At 37.3% G+C, this 6,729-nt stretch overlaps 1 long non-coding RNA gene across 1 annotated transcript; it reads left to right on the forward strand.

Moving 5' to 3' along the window:
• The first annotated feature begins 1,292 nt into the window (after window positions 1-1,292).
• On the forward strand, window positions 1,293-6,729 carry LOC139976994 (uncharacterized). The gene is made up of 2 exons (XR_011796362.1): window positions 1,293-4,317; window positions 5,178-6,729. It is a non-coding gene; the product is annotated as an uncharacterized lncRNA (long non-coding RNA).

Genomic DNA, 6,729 nt, shown 5'->3' on the forward strand with positions numbered 1-6,729 from the left:
TCCGAAAAAAATTTGGGTAAAAAAAATTGTCCAAAGAGTCCAAAAAAATTGTCGGAACATAGAGACGTCGGAACATAGAGACGTCGGAACATAGAGATGTAACCATATAATTAGGCCTGTATGTGTACACAACCCACAGTTGCCAATGAGTATAGACCTAGCCTAACTAGTTTAGGCCTAGGCTACTTTGTTTTCCTTAGACCTAGTTTAATTGGGCCTTATACTGTGCCATATTATGTAATGTGCTATAACAGTTGTAGTAATAGAAGGAATGGTCCAGGTCTAACTAAGCCCAGGCTTAACTTATGCTTCGGGCTTAACTAAGGATTAGGGCTTTACGTGATGCCTAGAGGCTAGCCCACCCTTTTACATTAAACTAAAAGTGATACTTTTTTAGGCTAGGCATACAATAACTAGGAATTAGGATAACTATATGTGCGACTGAAACTGCCATGCCTATGATTAGGAGAGCTGGCATAATGAAATCGAATTTGTGGATCGTAAAACGAGAGAGAATAGCCATGCATGTAATTACAGAAACCAGTCTGAACGTAAAATTCTCGCATTGCTTGTACATTACTCGTATTACACTAGGGCCTATGGCTAGTATGGGCCTAGGCTACACAGACTTTTTTTCATTAGATCTCCATCTTGTTCTTTCTACTTCCAAAAAATTCCTCTTCTTTTATGGTCAGTCGGATAATCAAACAACAATATCCACGTTCTGACCGATTGCAGCATCCCCAGCACCATTTCTTTCATAATTTCGTACTTTTTTCGTGTACACAAACGATAGTCTATACACTGTGAGTATGCGTGTCGTCTGCTATAAAGTATTCAAGTGGACCTATTTTACCACCCTGTGTGGGCGTTTTCCCTCTCGACCAATCCAAATCGGTTACATGGTTGGCCAAACTCTCTCTATATACGGCTCTGATAGGTTTGGATGGTTCACCGTTAATCACGTGACACGGTATTTGTAATTTACTGCCAGTGTACAGTGTAAACCCTGTATGTAAATATACGTAATGTATAGCACACACGTAACGTGTATATTGCGGCCGCGCTGTCGAGGTGGAAGGCACAGGTTGCTTTATTGTGGGTCCCGATGCCAAAAGCAGTGAGCGACAAAACGGACATGAAATGAAAAGTGTACTTGAGCTGGTGCTACGTACGTGGACTGGGTCTCCAAAAACGATCTACTGGAACAGAGATCGCGGATCGACAAAATGACCAATGCTACCTTCGCGGAGCATTTACTGGCATGGCAGATCATACGAGAAGGCAGGCAGCAATTTATGCTAACGACTAACGTTATATATTTACTATTTAGGCTAAAGTATACTGTTTTCCGGCCGAAGTGTTTGGTCTACCGTAGGCTTCCTTGTTATATTGTTCAATAGATCATTCTAGCTAGGCCTACTACTACTAGTACTACAAACTAAGGCAACTAATACACCGAGAGACATAGGCTAGTACAGTAGTAGTATAGTCAGTTTTGCGAAGTTTGGAACACTGCCAAGTTCGGACACCCCTAAGAAATACACGATTTCACGATGAGACAACCTACAGCAAGAGCCAATTGCACGAAAAACTACGAAGCTACAGTTATTTTCTCTCCAAAATGACCCAGGCTGTTTCAGGTGATTTATACCATGAGAAATAGTTTTGGGGTGTTTTAAGGCTTAGGTGTCCGAACTCCGCAGTGTCCATGCTACTGCAGTGCAGGCTGCTGTACAAACTGTAGCCTAGCCTAGGCCGAACATTTCATGAAGTGTTATTTATGCTTTTCTACTTATATTCGCCTACGAAGCATGATCAGTATGGAAGTTTGCTGTATCATGTGTTTGGTTTATGATTCGGTAGCTTTGCAAATATGAATAGGACTTAGCCTACATTAGTGTAATATGGATTTGGTAGGGAGATCTCCCCAAAAGAAAATTAAACTCGAAAGAAATGCAACTTCTCATGAGCGGAGCAATAGCAATAGTAGGACTACTGTATCCTAGCTCCAGGCCCAGATTTATAAAATTATGCACCATGGAGGGCCTACCTCAATTTGGTGGTTATTCCTGTCAAGAGCATTTTTGATATGGGCATATTTATTTTGTAATTGTAAGTCTAGTATGCAATGAGATATGTGAGGGACGGGCCTATACGCAATAAAGTAACTGTTTTCATTTCCTGCTCTAGTTTACCAGCACAATTATAGAGCTCCTAGCAACAAATAAATTAGTCTGACAACTTGAAAATTTACTGCATATTTGCATGCATGGTCATTCTCAGTTATAGACTACTAATTTGTGTAGCCATTTCAGTTTTGTCTTTTTTTTTGTCTGAGAATGGGTTCTTAAGTGGTGAATTGGTGAAATAACCTCGAATCTGCTGAGCAACTCCAAGATGAATTAAGTTACTAAGGCATTGGGTTCTTTTACTTTTTTAAGTCTAATATGCATAGGCTAGGGTATTTACTTTGCTTCACTTGTTTGTCAATCCGCATAGCCACTTTAGCTGTGGATGATTCTCCACTTGCAAAGAAAAAATGTACGCATTAATTTAAACTCTTTATATCCCAAATTAGAGTATTGCCTATAATACTCCCAACTTGGTATAGTAACTTAAAAAAACAGTAGCCGCTTTTCCTGGTAACTGTAGTGTAAAGTGATAACTGATATAACTAAGTTTTCCAATTTAATTCAAACTCAAAAGCCTTCTCAGAAAGAAGCTACACTAGCTCTACAGGCTCCTTTGTTGAATTATATAGTGAAGGATAGTAGATACTGTTCACATATTTATGCATTCTTAACATGATAGTTTGCTATCATCGTTGTTTAATCATAAAATCAAGGACAACATAAACAAATCAATGTCACCAATAATTGTGAATGCCACCATTTTATGTTCGACAAAATTTATCACATTTAATTTAAAGGATATACCATGCATGGCACATTGACGGACACTGACGCACATATTGTAGTTGTAATAACGCACCAAATATGCGCTTCATCGGACATGACGCACCATTCCGGGGGGTCGTTGAGTCCGTCTCACAATAATTGATAATTTCATCATGATATAGAAATTAAAGACATTTGCCAAAATATAACAACATCATAGGCTTCATAGCTCTACACATAATCTGATCATGCAGTTCTAAAAATTATACAAAATGAAAATGATACTACTGATTTGGGAGAGAACGAGAATGGTCGCCCATTACTGTATATACCATATCATGTTTCTATAGTACCTTTTAAACACTTCATTGTTTAGGGCACACCTGTAGAATATTCCGTAATTTTTAGTCTTGGAAATAAGCAAAGCCTAGCTATATTTTTGAAAGCTACAGTATTATGCATCCCTGAACATGATGAAATTTGGTGACATATTAGTGTATGAGCAAGCCTACTGGGACATTGCCATTGTAACATCAAACGTTATGACATTTAGTGTATGTAAGGTATTAGTAGATGAGTTATAATACTGCAGGTGTATACTACTAACATAGAAATAAGAAATATAATAGAAATTGTTGCACATCACTAGTTTAGGTTTGCACTAGATTAGTAAATGAACCATTCTTGAATACTTGCAGAGTTGACACTATACATACTGTAAATCATAAAGCAGATGTGATGAATTTATGCTGCCAATAGCAAAGTTCTGTATTAACTAGTAGTGTAATCACTGTTCTGTGTTTGCACAATTGATTTGAATTGTTGACTATTTAGTGAAGGGCAAAATGTGGTATTCAGTAATTTATGTTGGAAGTTATATAATTCACTATGTCAGGGATTTGCTCACACTGGGCAGCTGCGCCCAGCAGTTCTGAATGCCGCCCCGCACAAACAGAATTTAACCTTTTTCGCCCAGCACTTTTTGATGATAATTTAATAAGTTTTACCATAACCAAAATCTGGGAGAATATATGGCACAGAATAGGAATATAGCACCACCTAAGCATACTTCATATGCAAAATTTGTCCATTTGGGGGGGGGGGGGGGGTACCTCACCCATGAAATCCCTCTCCCAGGGTGTGGATCACACTACCGCCCAATCTGCCTGGCACTCAAATATTCATGAGCACTTCCCTGCTATGTGTACAGTATGCATTCTGATATATTATTAACTTTGCACATCCCGGTATTATTTGTCTTTTTCAGTTGAAGGTGTGTGCCCAATTAAGAAACTCGAGAGGTTGGTATCCAAACTGATCAACCAGAAAAGATAACATCAGTTCCTCAACAAAAGGCTATGCCCAACAAAGGCTGATGCAGCAATGCACTCCAGCAGCTATACCCCAGTGGAGACTGGTAATTTTTTGATGTACATACTGTAACCATTCCATGCTGTAAATAAGTCTACATTTTAACTAGGTCTGCAGTCTACTACTGTAGGACTGCATATGACTAACCGGATTTAGGACATTGGACACATTTATTCATTTATTGTATTATGTTATATTAATGACATAGACATGTAGTGCTAAATATGGTGCTAATACAGCCACTGGAGGTCTGTAAATGTGAGGGACCCAAAATGTTCAAACCCCACAAGTTAATGATAACAGTACCTGTAGTATTTTTCCTTATCTCTGAAAAATAAAGACATTTACCAATCTTGTAGAATGTGCTACCTACCTGTCTGAAGCAGTTTGTGTTCAAAAATTGCACATTTATTCTTTTCTTTTTATGTTTTCTTTTTATGTTTCATGATGATGTGGCATCATTTGTACATACAGTACTTGCACTGCTTAAAGATAATTACTCTTAACTGCCTGTACTGTAGTTGTCATCTGATCAGGTTGTCATGTGCATATAGTTTCATATCAGCAAAGACATTGACATTTTTGGCAAATTTTGAGTGTGAGCTATATTTCTAGTTTAACATGTTAGGGGCATCCATTAAGGGGTCTACTTTCACCCAGATTTGAACAATAATTTTTAGTTATTACAATGAGTGCAAGTTACAATCTCAGTGAATAAACAAACATAACATTTATGCTGGCTCCAACCCAGTTACCTTGGCTATGAGCCTGAATGTCTCTTTTGCAATTAAAATCAAATAAATCATATCTTGGAAAATCATTTGAACAGGTATATCTTTGTGACACTTCTGTCCTCACACAATGCCATAAATATGTCTTTTTTTCCATTTTCATTTCACATTACAGATGTACAGAACATCCTTTAGAGGAACAGTACAGCACAGCATAGCGTTATGGCATGATGGATGTTTGCAAGCGGATATAAGGGTTGGAACTGGAAGCATTTGTGTTGGATTGTTTCATTAATAAATGTGTGCTTCTCTACTTTACGTAAGATGATTGTTATATTTCTTGTTCTCCAGTGAAAGCTATGGATTTGCATAGTGAACGTTGTTAACATGGATACGGACAATTTTGAAATAGCTGATGTCAAAGCAGTTTCTCAGCTTATTTAAATACCATACATCAAGGACACAAGAGTGTACAATGGGAGTAACAAGTATCCAGAATGTATATATCACAAGGCTCAAGACAATTGAACAAACTGTACCATAACAGACAACAACAAACATGGTGTCTCAGTAAAATGAAGTTACTAAGCTAGTGCAATATATCATAAGAATTTATCTTCTGCATGGGGTCAAACATTGATTGTTGCATTCAGTGCGTTATGTATCCTTCTCCTTTCTGTAGTATTTAGCATTTATTTGTATGTTCATTCATAGTGTAAGTAAACTACATAATTGATGTCATCAAAGTTACAACTGTGTCATATTAATTAACTGATTAAATGATTGAATATTGGTTTCACTACATACTTTATTGTACACTATTTGGCTTTCCATGATAGCAATATCTGATCTGTTTAAATACTGTAGTTTGTTCAGTCATACCAGTAGTTCTAATGTGACATTGATCTTGGGTTATTTATTGTTGGTACAGAATAACTTGTCTTTATTTTGTATTGTGTGAGATCAATTTAACATAACATATATTGTGATGTCATAGAGTGTTGAAGAGGTACTCTAACTTGCAGCTAGTAGTGATAAAACAGTTCATTCAGTGCTCTCATGATAACCCCAGTCGGGCCCAGTGGCAGATGGAGATAGTGGCAGATGGAGATGTTTGAAATGCAGGGGACATTATAGGGTCTTTTGAAGTTTTGGCAAAGTTTCTTTTGCATGTAAAGCTGCTATACTTATCATGGAGAAGTTCCACAATGGAGGCATGGCGTCTCCTAGCCTTATTTGGGTGTATGTTCTTGCATTTCGTATGTGGAACACTGCCCTACTATTGTTTGTATTGCTTATTCTAAAGTTAGGTTTACAAGTCAGTATTGTAACATGTTTTTATTTTTAACACATTGATTGCATCTGTACAGTTCTATACATTGAGTTCAACTACAATAACCATGAGCAGGGAAAACTTACCACTATCTCACTTGCATTTCTTAATGTTCAAGTGACCATATTCATACTTTAACCAAAGCATTTCTTCCATATTAGATAGTGTTTATCCAGAGTAGGTTACAGGATATTTTCAAGGTGGGCTATGTAGTATTGGCCCCAATTTAGCATGCTATAATTGCTAGAATATTTAATATGTTCCTAGAGGTCTTTACTTTCCAAATTGTTCTAAGGCATTCTAATTGAAAGCATAAGATGCCTGAATGTCCCAGTGAGGTAAATTTCCTGGAAGGTGGTAATAAAACCAGTTTCAAAACTTTGGCCAAAGGTAA

The sequence above is a fragment of the Apostichopus japonicus genome, chromosome 2, assembly GCF_037975245.1.
Source record: "Apostichopus japonicus isolate 1M-3 chromosome 2, ASM3797524v1, whole genome shotgun sequence".
Taxonomy (NCBI): domain Eukaryota; kingdom Metazoa; phylum Echinodermata; class Holothuroidea; order Aspidochirotida; family Stichopodidae; genus Apostichopus; species Apostichopus japonicus.